The 14,236-nt window shown below is 45.6% G+C and overlaps 1 pseudogene; it reads right to left on the bottom strand.

Annotated features, from left to right (window-relative positions):
* Positions 1–1,078: 1,078 nt before the first annotated feature.
* LOC102126039 (polypyrimidine tract-binding protein 1-like) lies at positions 1,079–3,260 on the bottom strand (annotated as a pseudogene).
* Between the last annotated feature and the right edge of the window lie 10,976 nt (positions 3,261–14,236).

The raw sequence follows: 14,236 nt of genomic DNA, 5'->3' as shown, positions 1-14,236 counted from the left end.
ATTCTTCATGTTTATGTGGCGTGATACACTGTGCTCCATGAGCATGAAGTATTAGTGAGCCAATTTCACCATCTACGCAGCTACAGAGCAACCGGAAGGCATCCCTGTTTTAATTTATGAGGGACCAGCATGCGCAATCAATAGGTGCCCCACAGGTTATTAAAGAGGAGAAAGATAGCTCAGGCCGCCTTGTTTACTAACAGGCAAATGGTCTTCTGGCAGCTTCTGGCTTGCAAGGGATTTACATTTCCTTTTCAGGCCAGAAACAGTGGTGTTCCCTTTTCATCTCAGCTCCAAGCCTGAGAACAGGGGGCTGGTGGAGGCTCAGGCAGAATCTGAAAGTGCCCTTCCCTGCACTGTAATCTCAGAGAGAGGATGGGGTGGAGGGTCAGCCCAAAGATTTATGAAGTCCCTTTGTGTTTTGAGACCCTGGAGAACAATAGCTTTCCAGGATGGGGGTTGGGATGTAGGGGATGGGAGTGGGTGACTGGGTGTGAGAACAACCAAGCAAAAAGGAATAGGCAACTCCTACCAGGCTGGCTAGAGGGGAAGTGGTCTTTTAGTCGGCCTGCCAGTCTCTGGAGAAGTCCTTTTATTCGCTGTTTTTGCCTTCTCTTTGTTTTGGGTCCTTTGATTTCAGGAAGCTATGGTTCTTTTGCAGTCTACTTTTTAATAGTTCTGGAGGAAGAGGGTAGATTGGATTTTAAAATAAAATAGTAACAGCACTGGGTTATTTAAGTAGAAAGGAAAGAAGTACTTCCCTTCGGTCCACATTCTGGAGGGCAAGATGGGGTAATACAGCAGTTCTCAAACTTTTTTGTCCCAGGACCCCTTTATATACTCTTAAAATGTATGTAGGTTAGTGGCAGAAAATATAAAATATTTGTCAATTTTAAGATCACAATAATAAACCCATTACATGTTAATATAAATAACATATTTCTATTTTAATTTTATTTATTTATTTATTTTAGCAAGGTGAACTAGATTTAATTTTTTAAAAAACAGGTAAACTGATTTCTTTTTTTTTTTTAATTTTTTTTTTAACTGATTTCTTTTTAAAGAAATAAAATGATCAGTTAAGGTCACTTCAGCTGCTTTTTAAAGTGGCTTTTTTCTGGAATGATGGAAGTTGTCGCCAGGGGGCCCGGCCGTGGGGGGCCTGAGACCCCTAGATGGTGGACTTGGAGACGGAGACCCCCCGGTGGTGGTTCTCCCAGACATTGTGGTTGTGTAGGTCAATGGGGGCCCGGACCACCTCCTCCACGCAGCGCATTTGGATCAGCGCCATCTTGCGGTCCTTCTGGAAGAACTTGAGTCGTTTGACGACGCCCCCATGGCTGGAGGAGAAGACCTTGAGATATTCCTCGGAAACTGAGGGCGGGATGTTGGAGAGGTGCACAGTGGCCGAGGGCAGGAATATGTTCTGGAAGTTCTTGAAGCCTGGCTTCTTGAAGCGGTGCAGGGCCGAGTTGCCATAGTCCTTGGTCAGGCCTTGGTCCTGCCGGCTCTCGAGGGGCAGCTGCACGTTCTGGTGCTTCAAGGGCGTGATACAGGTGAGGTGATGCGGGTGGGCTTCCCGTACAGCTTGTGCCAGTTCAGGTGGCTCATGGCCGGCTGGGCCTGGTTGTCGTCCGCCATCTTCACCAGGGCGTTCTCCTTTTTATTGACCAGGATCTTCACGTGCTGCATGTACCCCTAGTCGCTGAAAAGAATAAAGAGGCTTTGGGGGATGGGCGCGGTGGCTCACGCTTGTAATCCCATCACTTTGGGAGGCTGAGGCAGGAGGATCATGAGGTCAGGAGTTCGAGACCAGCCTGACCAACATGATGAAACCCCGTCTCTACTAAAAATACAAAAATTAGCCGGGCGTGGTGGCGCGCTTGTAATCCCAGCTACTCCGGAGGCTGAGACAGGAGAATCGCTTCAACCCGGGAGGGAGAGGTTGCAATGAACCGAGATCACGCCATTGCACTACAGCCTGGGCAACAGAGCAAGACTCCGTCACACACACACACACACACACACACACACACACACACACACTCACGCACACAAAATAGGCTTTGGGGTGTGACTCTCTCTGGGTTGAGGTTGCTGACCAGTAAGACAGAATTTCCTGCCCCCGCCAGGCCCGGGATGGCGATCCGGCCTGCCGCTGCGGCTGCCGCCGCCGCGGAGGGGATAGCCAGGGGTACCAGGGCTCCGTGGATGTTGGGAACTAAAAGGTCGAAGGCCGCGGCCATGTCCGGTCTAGCGAGGGCTGGCTGTCCCCAGAGGGCAGGTCTGGGCGTGGTAGTCGCGGCTCTTGTCATTGTTGTACTTGACGTTGAGACTGATGAGCTTGGGGAAGTCGATGCACAGCGAGTGGCAGGCGTTGTAGGTGTTCTGCCAGTCCAGCGACAGCTTGACACGCTGGGCGTTCTCGGGGTCGGCGTACTGCAGCAGGGCCTGGAACTGGCTGTGGAACTTGATGAAGGTGATGGTCTTCAACAATGTGCCGAACTTGGAGAAAATCTGGTGCAGCACATCCAGAGTCACTGGCTAGACGAGGTTCTCCACGATGATCCTGAGCACTGGGCTCTGCCGGGCCATTGCCATCCCTGCGTCTACGGCCACCGCCGAGGCAGCCAAGCCCAGGTTCCCCGAATGGACGCCTGAGGGCCGCCGGGTCCTGCGCCTGGTTGGGAGAGCTGTCGGTCTTCAGCCCCTTGTGGTTGGAGAACTGGATGTAGATGGGCTGGCTGCGCAGCACGGGTGTCACCGAGGTGCAGTAGTTCACCATGGTGTTGGCAGCCTCCTCCGTGCTCATCTCGATGAAGGCCTGGTTTTTCCCCTTCAGCATCAGGAGATTAGCGACCTTCCCAAAGGGCAGCTCCAGGGAGATCACCTCCCCTTCGGTGACGTCGATGGGAGCTTCTGGATGTGGGTCACCCTGGAGGGGACACCGGCGCTTCTGCTGTCACCTTTGAACTTCTTGCTGCCATTTCCATTTGCTGCAGAGGCCGAGTTGCTGCTCATGATAAATGGTCAGTTAGTGACACAAGTAGAGAAAATCTCGTCAGATCCCTGCTTTGTACCAACTGCTATATCTGGGACAATGCCGTCCATGGCACTCACAGCAGACCCGCGGGGATGGAGTGGAGGCGCCGGAATATTTTATTTTTTATTCGTTTATTTACTTTTGAGAGAGAGTCTTGCTCTGTTGCGCAGGCTGGAGTGCAGTGGCACGATCTTGGCTCACTGGAACCTCTGCCTCCTGCGTTCAAGTGATTCTCCTGCCTCAGCCTTCCGAGTAGCTGGGATTACAAGCGCATGCCCAGCTAATTTTTGTATTTTTAGTAGAGAGAGGGTTTGGGTTTCTCCACGTTGGCGAGGGTGGTCTCGAACTCTTGACCTCAGTTGATTCACCTGCCTTGGCCTCCAGAAGTGCTGGAATTACAGGCATGAGCCACTCTGCCCAGCCCATATTTCTATTTTTAAAAATCATATCTTCCAAACAAAATTTTCAGCAAGAAAAATGACATTATTTTACATTTTTGAAAAATGGCATTGTTTTGCATTGTGAAATATTTTGAAATTTTTTAAATGTGTGCATTAACAGAAGATAAATGGATTCTCAAATATTTACTTTTGCATTCAGTATATTGCAATATGTTGGTTTGGTCAAAATGTGTGAAGAAAATCCAGCTTCACACAACTATGTAGCTGGAAAAGGGAAGAGTATTTAATAGTCCTCTTAGATAATTGTGGATATTCTATTTTGATACTACACCAAAACAAGTGTCTTAAAGGTTAGTTGCAATGTGAAGTCTGAAATTATGTCAAGAAACTTTTCGTGTTCTGTTACATTAAAATCCATTGGTTTGCTGTGTACTTAGAATGGATCTTTTACCCATGCATGATTTTGTAATACAATGCATTCATTGGTCATTGGAAAATATTTATCTTTGAATGATGCAGGTATTTCAAATGTTGACACATTTTATTATACCATATTAGAAAAAAATCACGGTCATTAATATCACCAATCTATTTCATTAGAAAAATCCTTATGAGAAGCTGTCAAGCTCCACAGTGGTAAACAAAAGTTTTTCCAAATTCTAACTTTTGCTTGGAAGCTCAAATTTTATCATCAGCAACAAATGCTATCAGTTGTTTTCCTTGAAGTGACAGGCTCCCTTTGTTCATTTTTAAGAAAATGTCTGCCAAATGCTTAGTCTGAAATAGCATTCTTTGTCATTTGTTCTTTCAAGCAAAAAGAAAAAAAGATGCTCCATGAAAAAAGTGGTTTGTTCAACTCACAACTCAAATAATTGCCTAAGTGTTTTTCCTAGAGATAACTATCATAGTTTGGAACACAGCAAAACTACTTTATGCATACTTCTCATTTTGTTACACAGTGTCTCAGTCTGTTGTGTGTTTCCATAACAGAATACCACAGACTGGGTAATTTATAAAGAAAAGAAACGTATTTTTTACAGTTCTGGAGGCTGAGAAGTTAAGAGGCCCGCATCTGGGGAAGGCCTCCTTGTTCTGTCATCCCATGGCAGAAGGCAGAAGGGCAAGAGAGTTGCATGTACAAGAAGAGAAAGGAGACCGAGTTCCTCCTTTTTATCAGGAACACACTCCTGCAATAATGGCATTAATCCATTGATGAGGGCAGAGCCCTCATGACCATAATCACCTCTGAAAAAGTCCCACTTCTCAGTACTATTGCAATGGGGATTAAGCTTCCAACACAAGAACTTTGGGGGACATACTGAAACCATAGCACACAGATTATTTTGAAAATTGTCAATATTTAATAGAATTAATTTTGACTGCTTCACCAAGGACATTCTCTCTCTCTCTCTCTCTCTCTTTTTTTAAGTAGAGGCAGGGTCTCGGACTCCCGGCCTCAAGTGATCCTTTGGCCTCAGCTAAGGCCTACCAAAGTGCTGGATGATAGGGGTGAGCCAAGGCACCCAGCCTAAGGGCATTTGTTTAAGTGAATTTGGCATTCGTTTTTCCTGCAAGTGTGTGACAGTAATGACTGGTACAGTTGGATGCTTAGGATTTGGTTCATGCTAAAATGCCAGTAGTTTTACCCACCATCAGTGCAAATTGTCGACACAGTGAAAAAGACAAAAAACATCATATTATTATTATGAAAGTAGTTTTGACTTCAGGAATACCTCAGAAGAATGGCAGGAATCCTCAGGGGTCTATGGATCACACTTTGAGAACAGCTGGTGTAGTGGATGCAACAAATGACTCAATGTCAGAGACTTCCTACCCCAGCTTTGCCTCAGGCTGGCTCTGTCTTGTGCGAGTCATTTCACCCAAGTGTCTTGGTTTTCTTATTTTTGACATAAGCTGGTTGGATTAAATGATCACTGTCACCTCATTGTCATCTAAGGAACACTGTGGAGCATGGAACAGTCTTTATCATTGACTTCTTAGCATCATTATTTTTCCTGTTTTTCTCTAATATGGCTTGCTCTGTTGTGTTGTCAGGATAAACAGGCACGTATTCTCTTCTTATCCCTTTACAAAAGGGAGGGCAACTGGCTCTCCTGTAGAGCAGGAGCTCTGTTGGAGAGAACGAACTGAATGATCCACCTCTAGGGGAGAAGCTTTGGCATCCATGTATGCTATTTGAACACTGTGCCTTTGATCCTAAACTGTTCCCAGGGTGGGGGCATTTTCAGTTAATCTGTGTGTGGGGAGGGGGGCTCTTTGTCATGAAATTCAGCCAGGAAAATGGCGGCCAAGCTATAATAATAAGAGAAATATGCATTTTTCATGAAAAGTAAAGAAGACCAGAGCAGAGGGTTTTCTGAAGAAATCTACGTTATTTGGTGGTGGTGATGTACATTTGCCTTCAGATGGAAAGATGCCAATGTTCTCCTGCTTCTCCTCCTTTAGCCGTGTTCATGTGTCGGAATTTACCTCTTGCCTCTACAGAGCCAGCAAAAGCCTGAGCTGAGGGAAAATGCAGTGATCCCAGTGAGGATCAAGAAGGGACAGGCCAGGCGCAGTGGCTCATGCCTGTAATCCCAGCACTTTGGGAGGCCGAGGCAGGTGGATCATGAGGTCAGGAGATGGAGACCATTCTGGTTAACATGGTGAAACCCCGTCTCTACTAAAAATACAAAAAATTAGCCGGGCGTGGTGGCAGGCGCCTGTAGTCCCAGCTACTCCAGAGGCTGAGGCAGGAGAATGGCGTGAACCCAGGAGGCAGAGTTTGCAGTGAGCTGAGATCGCACCACTGCACTCCAGCCTGGGCGACAGAGCGAGACTCCGTCTCAAATAAATAAATAAATAAATAAATAAAAGAAGGGACTGCAGGGCTTGGACTGCATTGTCCTAAGGGAAGTGGTATGCCTGGGGCGCCTGACGAGGGCCATATGTAAGAGAGGACTGCAGAGAAAAGGAGAACATTCACATAAGACAGCACACAAAAGGCAGCACAGAAACCTATCATCATTTTTATGAATATTATAAAAAACAAAATGTAGCTAAACAAAGGTATGTCTTGTGTCCTCCACCTTTGTAAAGCTTTAGAATAAGTACTTGTATGCTTCAACAGAAGAGTGGCATTTGGTCTGGAGAAGAGAGGTGGGTCAATACGGCAGAAGCTCTTGAAGCAAAACTCCACCTAAGCAAATATCCGGTTAGCAGATGCTCCCTGTTGCCTCTGTAGAACCCGCTAATGCCCATGGCGTGCCAGATACCCAACTAGTAGAGGTACTCTCAGGTACTTCTGTTCCCACAAATTGAGCTAAGTGCTCACCAGAGGCCAGGGCTATTGGTTCCCAACCCACATCTGCCCATTGTACTTGCAATTCTGATTATGCAATTTAATTATGAAAACCAATGAAATGTGAGGGCAAAAATGAGTTTTTGTTCCTATGAAAACTGGAGTTATATGCTTTGGAAAGATTTGATAAACACAAGTTACACACAAAAATTGCTGTTGAATTAGTATGGGAAAGACATGTGGTGAAGACTAGCAAAAAAATCATAAACATTTTAGGGTAATTCTCGGTAATGTAGAGTAAGGCTCGGATTGTCTTGTGTGTTTAAGTTCTCGTTCTACTCTAAAGAAACCCAAACTGGAATGTATGGTAGATTCCAATAGAAAGTAAGCTCTGTGAGTGCAGACTTTGTGTTGTTCACTGCTGTGTCCTTATCACCTAAATTATGCCTGGCACATAGTAGGAACACAACACATATTTGTAGAATAAATAAACTGTAGGCCAGGCGCGGTGGCTCACGCCTGTAATCCCAACACTTTGGGAGGCCGAGGTGGGTGGATCACGAGGTCGAGAGATCAAGACCAGCTTGGCCAATATGGTGAAATCCCGTCTCTACTAAAAATACAAAAATTAGCCGGACATGGTGTCAGGTGCCTGTAATCCCAGCTACTCGGGAGGCTGAGGCAGGAGAATTGCTTGAATCTGGGAGGCAGAGGTTGCAGCGAGCTGAGATCGTGCCACTGCACTCCAACCTGGCAACAGAGCAAGACTCTCTCAAAAAAATAAACTGTAGATACAGTTAATGCAAGAAAGATAAAGCAGAACTCCAATTAACAGATACCTGCTCCAAGAAAATGCCTTGATCCTACCCTTGAAGAAAATGGTACCTAAACTTACCTTTATATGTTTTAAGTTAAAATTGAAAGTTTAAGGTATGCTTTTACCATTTTCCCTCGTTCCCCTTGTAGATATTTTTATTTAGTGAAATATCTACTCTCCTGACCACATTGGACAGGGGGGCTTTGCTTGTATTCAGAAGTGGGGACAACATCTTGGTTATGTAATAGGCACTGCCCACCCCATAGTAGATTTCCAGATCAGCAGAGGACTACCCAGATCATGAGTCTTAATGCAGACTCCTCTGATCTCCCCTCTCCAGAAGGTAACTAGAAAAGCCTGCTCTGGCTCAGAAAGGAAGAGACCTGATAGGAGGCAGGTTGCATCTCTAGATAGAGATTGGCCCGTTAGATGTCGGCCGGAAGGAGACTCCATCCCTTTGAATCTTCCCTGATCCAGTAAGCTGTAGTGGGGATGTGTGCAGGCAACAAATGCCTCTTCCACTTCAGACTGTGTTTGAGATTCTTTGGATTTGGACTCAGGATCTGAGCTCAAATTTCTGTGTACAATTAGCCCTTGAACAACACAGGTTTGAACTGCACAGTCCACTTATATGTGAATTTTCTTTTGCCTCGCTACCCCAGAGACAAGAATACCAAATCTCCTCTTCTGCCTCCTCCTTCTCAGCCTGCCTACTCAACATGAACATGATAAGGATGAAGTGGAAGTGATGATCCACTTCCACGTAATGAATATAAATATATTTTCTCTTTCCCCTTCCTTCCTTCCTTCCTTCCTTCCTTCCTTCCTTCCTTCCCTTCCTCCCTCCCTTCCTTCCTTCCCTCCCTCCCTTCCTACCTTCCCTTCTTCCTTCCTTCCCTTCTTCCTTCCTATCTTACCTTCTTCCTTCTTTCCTTTTTTCCTTCCTTTTCCTTCCTTCCCTCCCTCCCTCCCCTCCTTCTTTCCTTCCTTCCTTTTCTTCCTTCCTTTTCCTTGCTTCCTTCCCTTCCTTCCTTCTTTCCTTCCTTCCTTTCTTTCCTTCCTTCCCTCCCTCCCCCCCTTCCTCCTTCCTTCCTTCCCTTCTTCCTTCCTTCCTTCCTCCTTCCTTTCTTTCTTGACAGAGTCTTGCTCTGTCATGCAGGTTGGAGTGCAGTGACACAATCATAACTCACTGCAGCCTTGAACTCGTGGGCTCAAGTGATCCTTCTGTCTCAGCCTCTGGAGTAGCTGCAACTATAGGTGCACACCACCACACCCAGCTAATTATTTATTTATTTTTTTAATTTTTTTTTTTTTTTTTTAGATAGAGTCTCACTCTGTCACACAGGCTGGAGTGCAGTGGCATGTTCTCGGCTCACTGCAACCTGAACCTCCCAGGTTCAAGCGATTCTCCTGCTTCAGCCTTCCACGTAGCTGGGATTACAGGTGCCCGCCACCATGTCTGGCTAATTTTCCTATTTTCAGTAGAGATGGAGTTTCACCATGTTGGCCAGGCTGGTCTCAAACTCCTGACCTCAGGTGATCCGCACACCTCGGCCTCCCAAAGTGTTGGGCCACCGTGCCCAATTTTTTTTATTTTTTATTTTGTAGAGATAGAGACTCGCTGTGTTGCCCAGGCTGGCCTCAAACTCCTAGACTCAAGCGATTCTCCTGCCTTGGCCTCCCAAAGTGCTGGGATTACAGGTGTGAGCCACTATGCAAGGCCTATAATTAATAACATTTTCTTTCCTCTAGCTTACTTTATTGTATATAAGCTTTATTGTATATAAGTATATATACTTTATTGTATATAAGTATAAGACATACAAAATATGTGTTAATTGGTTGTTTATAATATTGGTAAGGTTTCCAGTAACAGTAGGCCATTAGTAGTTAAGTTTTGGGGCAGTTAAAAGTTATATGTGAAATTCTTACCGCACAGGAGTTGGTGCCCTTGTCCCTGTGTTATTCAAGGGTCAACTATTAATATATTAACCTTGTGGCCTTGAACTAATTAGCACGCTTCCTCAAGCCAGAACTTCCTAACTGGTGGGCAGGGAGTGGGTTACAGGTATGATAAGATATTGATCCTCTCAATGCAAGGCCTAGGGCAGCTAGAACCTCTGGGTTAAATACCTCTGGTGCCAGCAGCCTCATACTTTTTCCATAGTGAGATGTGTGTGTGAGTGTATGTGTGTGTGAGTGTATGTGTGTGTGTGCATATATGTGTTTTTTTTTTTCAGTTTCCTATGTGTATCATGATATGGAACAGGTTATGAACACTAAGAGTTGCAGCATTAGCTCCTCAGCTAATAATGCCCATTCTGCCTCTGTGAACAGGTTGTTGAGAGGATCGTATGAGATACAGGTGTGAAATGCTGCAAAAACTGTGAGAGTTATAAAGTAGTAAGCAGGGTGCAGTGGCTCACACCTGTAATCCCAGCACTTTGGGAGGCCAAGGCGGGTGGATCACCTGAGATCGGGAGTTCGAGACCAGCCTGACCAACATGGTGAAACCCTGTCTCTACTAAAAATACAAAATTAGCCAGGTGTGGTGGCCCATGCCTGTAGTCCCAGCTACTCAGGAGCCTGAGGCAAGAGAATTGCTTGAACCTGGGAGGCGGAGGTTGCGGTGAGCCGAGATAGTGCCATTGCACTGTAGCCTGAGCTACAAGAGCAAATCTCCATCTCAATAAAATAATAAAATAAAGTAAAATAAAATAAAATAAAGCAGGAGGCCTCATGACAGACCAAGTGCCTGGAGTTATCTAGCAGCACAGGAGAGTTTGATTCCATTTCTCTAGCCCTAGTTTCTTCACCAGATTCTTGAATCAGTGGAAAAAGAAGGGTGGGGGCAGGAGGAGTTGGCATATGGTGATCAAAATATTATCCTTATTTCTGGTAACTCTGATATTAGCATTATCTGTAGGCAACTGAGCTTCCTAATACTAAACCCCAATATCAGGCCGATTTTCCCACCTAGTCATGGGTAACTCCAGATATTCATCTCCTGCAGGGGAAACATCCGTCTAGGGCAGAAAGCACACTCCCTGTGGGCAGAAAAGAGAAGAGAAGGGGATGGGTCCATGTCAAGTTTCTTCTTCCACACTTGCCAGTCAGATACCTCACTCACCTCTCCTGGGACGGAGTGAGGAGTGGGAGGGAACAGGGGCAGGAGTGTTCCACTAACAGACTAGTGGGTCGGATTCTTCACACAGAAGAACGCACATCAGTTGCACCTGCTTGAGATTTGGAAGGAGGCTGTGGTCTGTGTTGTTTGCTGTTTCCTTACAAATACGGGCACAGGGGCACTGGACTTCCGCAGGTGTCATTCTGGAGCCACACCTGCTGTGGTGGCTTCCTGGTCCCTCCAGCTTCTTGATGGGGACACAGGTAGCAGCTTCTTTAGCAGACATTTTTGAATGTTCTGCTGGTTATTGCTGGGAACATAGCCTATGTTTAGGCTATGTTAAAAACAAAGCCTGCTCCTTTAGCCTACCAGTGAACTTTTAAGCACCTAATTTCCTGAATTAAATTCTTTTCTTCTTAGAGTGTTCAAGTGGTAGCTATTATCTGAAATATAACAGTGATGGAGGAGCATTTTATCAGTATTAACCTTTCTGGGAAACCTTCTCTTTTGCTGTCCCCTCCCTGCCTTCCCACATTTGTTCTTTTCGTTTCTTATTGACCAGCATTGGGTCACATACCTATACCTAAAACTGTCACTGATCAAGGAAATACTGTCCATGTTCAGACCACACTAATCATCAAATAACCAGTGTGGAATGGTGAGCATCCCAGCTATTTTTATTTTTTGAGACAGAGTCTCGCTGTGTCGCCCAGGCTGGAGTGCAGTGGTGCGATCTCGGCTCACCGCAAGCTCCGCCTCCCGGGTTCACGCCATTCTCCTGCCTCAGCCTCCCCAGCAGCTGGGACTACAGGCGCACGCTACCAGTCCCGGCTAATTTTTTGTGTGTTTTTCATAGAGACAGGGTTTCACTGCGTTAGCCAGGATGGTCTCCATCTCCTGACCTTGTGATCTGCCCGCCTCGGCCTCCCAAAGTGCTGGGATTACAGGCGTGAGCCACCGCGCCTGGCCGCATCCCAGCTTTTTAGACTTACATTTTCTCATCTAACAGCTTAGGTTCTGCTTATTATTTTGGGACCCTGTGCCTAGGTCTTAGAGAGAAATCTTCAACATTTAAAAGCTAATCTTCTTCCAAGCTACCTCTCCCGATTCCTGGGTTCTTCTCTAATTATAATCTAAACGAGCACTCTTCTGCAACACAATAAATATCTGTTGAATAACAACAACTGTGATATCTGTTATTATGAACAACACAGTAAGTATCTGTTGAATTGATTGGATTTAACTCTGAGTCTGGCAGTTTCAGAGGCAGCCCTGGGTTACCCTGGGTTACTACTGATGAAGAATAGGCCACAAAGCCATTACACCTCAGCTATTGGCTACTCAAGTCCATGCCCTGGAGTGGCAGCAGGAAGGGCAGGTGGAACTCATTGTCAGACCCTTGTCTCCATCTCATTACTTAGAAAAGAGCAAAGACTTCTAGATGCCCTTGAAAAAAGAGCAAAGACTTCTAGATGCCCTTGAAAAAAGAGCAAAGACTTCTAGATGCCCTTGAAGAAAAAGGAGTTCCATCTTCCCTATAGTCACCTGGGCTTTCTATCGAGTTATCAGGCCTCACCTCCTTCCACAGTCTGACACAGTGATGACATTTTTTAAGGACCGTAGTGGTTTTGGTTAAATTATCTTTCCTCTTGGAGATTCAGATCCAATCAGTGAATATGAATATATATCGAGTATCTGCTTCATACAAAGAATGCACAGGGCTATAGAGTACACATCCTGTTTCCTTTTTTTTTTTTTTTTTTTGAGACAGAGTCTTGCTCTGTCGCCCAGGCTGGAGTGCATTGGCGCTATCTCGGCTCACTGCAAGCTCCACCTCCCAGGTTCACGCCATTCTCCTGCCTCAGCCTCCCAAGTAGCTGTGACTACAGGTGCCCACCACCACGCCCGGCTAATTTTTTTGTATGTTTTTAGTAGGGACGGGGTTTCCGTGTTAGCCAGGATGGTCTCCATCTCCTGATCTTGTGATCCACCCGCCTTGGCCTCCCAAAGTGCTGGGATTGCAGACGTGAGCCACCGCGCCCGGCCCACCTCCTGTTTCTTATCCCCAAGTGGTTTATCATCTAATGGAGCAGGGAGCATGTGTAAACGATGCTTTTTCTTGTTTGTTTTTCACTGCTCAGGTCATTAAAGGAAGATCTAAAATTCATATTTCTGATTCATTTGAATGTGTGCATATGGGGAGATAGAAAGGAGTTTTACTTCAGTTCATAAAAGTTTTATACTGCAATCCTTTTTTGGAGGGCGGGGGGACAGAGTCTCACTCTGTTGCCCAGGTTAGAGTTTAGTGGAATAATCATAGCTCACTGCAACCTCTGCCTCCTGGGCTCAAACAATCCTCCTGCCTCAGCCTCTTGGTGCATGCCACCACGGGGGCCCGGCTAATTTTTCTGTAGAGGTGAGGTCTCACTACTGCCCAGGCTGGTCTCAAACATCTGGACTCAACTGATCCTCCCACTTCAGCCTCCCAAAGTGCTGAGATTACAGGTGTGAGCCACCACGCCCAACCTACAATCTTTTAAGTCTTTTTCTGGAGACTGAAAGAGATTTACTGGTTATGACTCCTTGAGGGATCTCTCTGCTTGGAAGGAAGGGACTATTTTTTTTGAATCATTTTTTTTTAGTAGCTAACACAGCTGAACTGTAGAGCCACACAAGCAGGGAGTTGATGGTATCACTCACCTGTGTATTTGCAGTTGCCAAGCCCATTTTTGTTAGATGCCTGACAAATGCTAACGGATCTAGGGAAGAGCAAAGGAAGGGGTGCCACAGTCCAACAGGAAATACACAAGGCATTTTAGGTGAGGGACAGTTTGACATTCACCCACCCTCTCTACCTTGACCAGTGATCTCTCCTTGCCACCTCCTTTCAGCCATGCTCAGCCACTGCACCTGTTTCTATAGCATTAGCAGCTTCTGCAAATATTGCAAACCCTTTCAGGATCTCCTACCTATAAAAATTAATTCCTGTAAAAACAAGACAAAAAGGCAATTTGAAAGAGAAACAGGACCTTCAAAATTCTTTAAGTCAGCATAAGATTTTTTTTAAGTAAGAATATCACTGTATTTATTTTCCTACTGGTAATTTTTCTTTTTTCTTTTTTTTCAACTTTTATTTTAGATTCAGGTACATGTGCAGGTTCATTACCTGCATAGATTGCATGATGCTGAGGTCTGGGGTACGAACAGGTAATTTTTCTATAGCTTCAACGTTTTCTCCTCAAAATGAATAAAACACCACCAAAAAATCCCAGCCAGGTGTGGTGGCTGACGCCTATTATCCCAGTGCTTTGGGAGGCCGAGGTGGGAGGATCACTTGAGCCCAGGGATTCAAGGCCAGCATGGGCAACATAGTGAGCCCTTACCTTTACAAAAAATAAATAAAGTTAGACAAGAATAATGGTGTGTACCTGTAGACCCAGCTACTCGAGAGGCTGAGGTTGGAGGATTGCTTGAGCTAGGGAGGTCAAGGCTGCAGTGAGCCATGATTGCACTCCAGCCTGAGCAACAGAGTGAGGTCCTGTCTTAA

This window comes from Macaca fascicularis, chromosome 7 (genome assembly GCF_037993035.2).
Source record: "Macaca fascicularis isolate 582-1 chromosome 7, T2T-MFA8v1.1".
Taxonomy (NCBI): Eukaryota; Metazoa; Chordata; class Mammalia; order Primates; family Cercopithecidae; genus Macaca; species Macaca fascicularis.
This window is presented reverse-complemented; position numbering and strand designations above follow the sequence as displayed.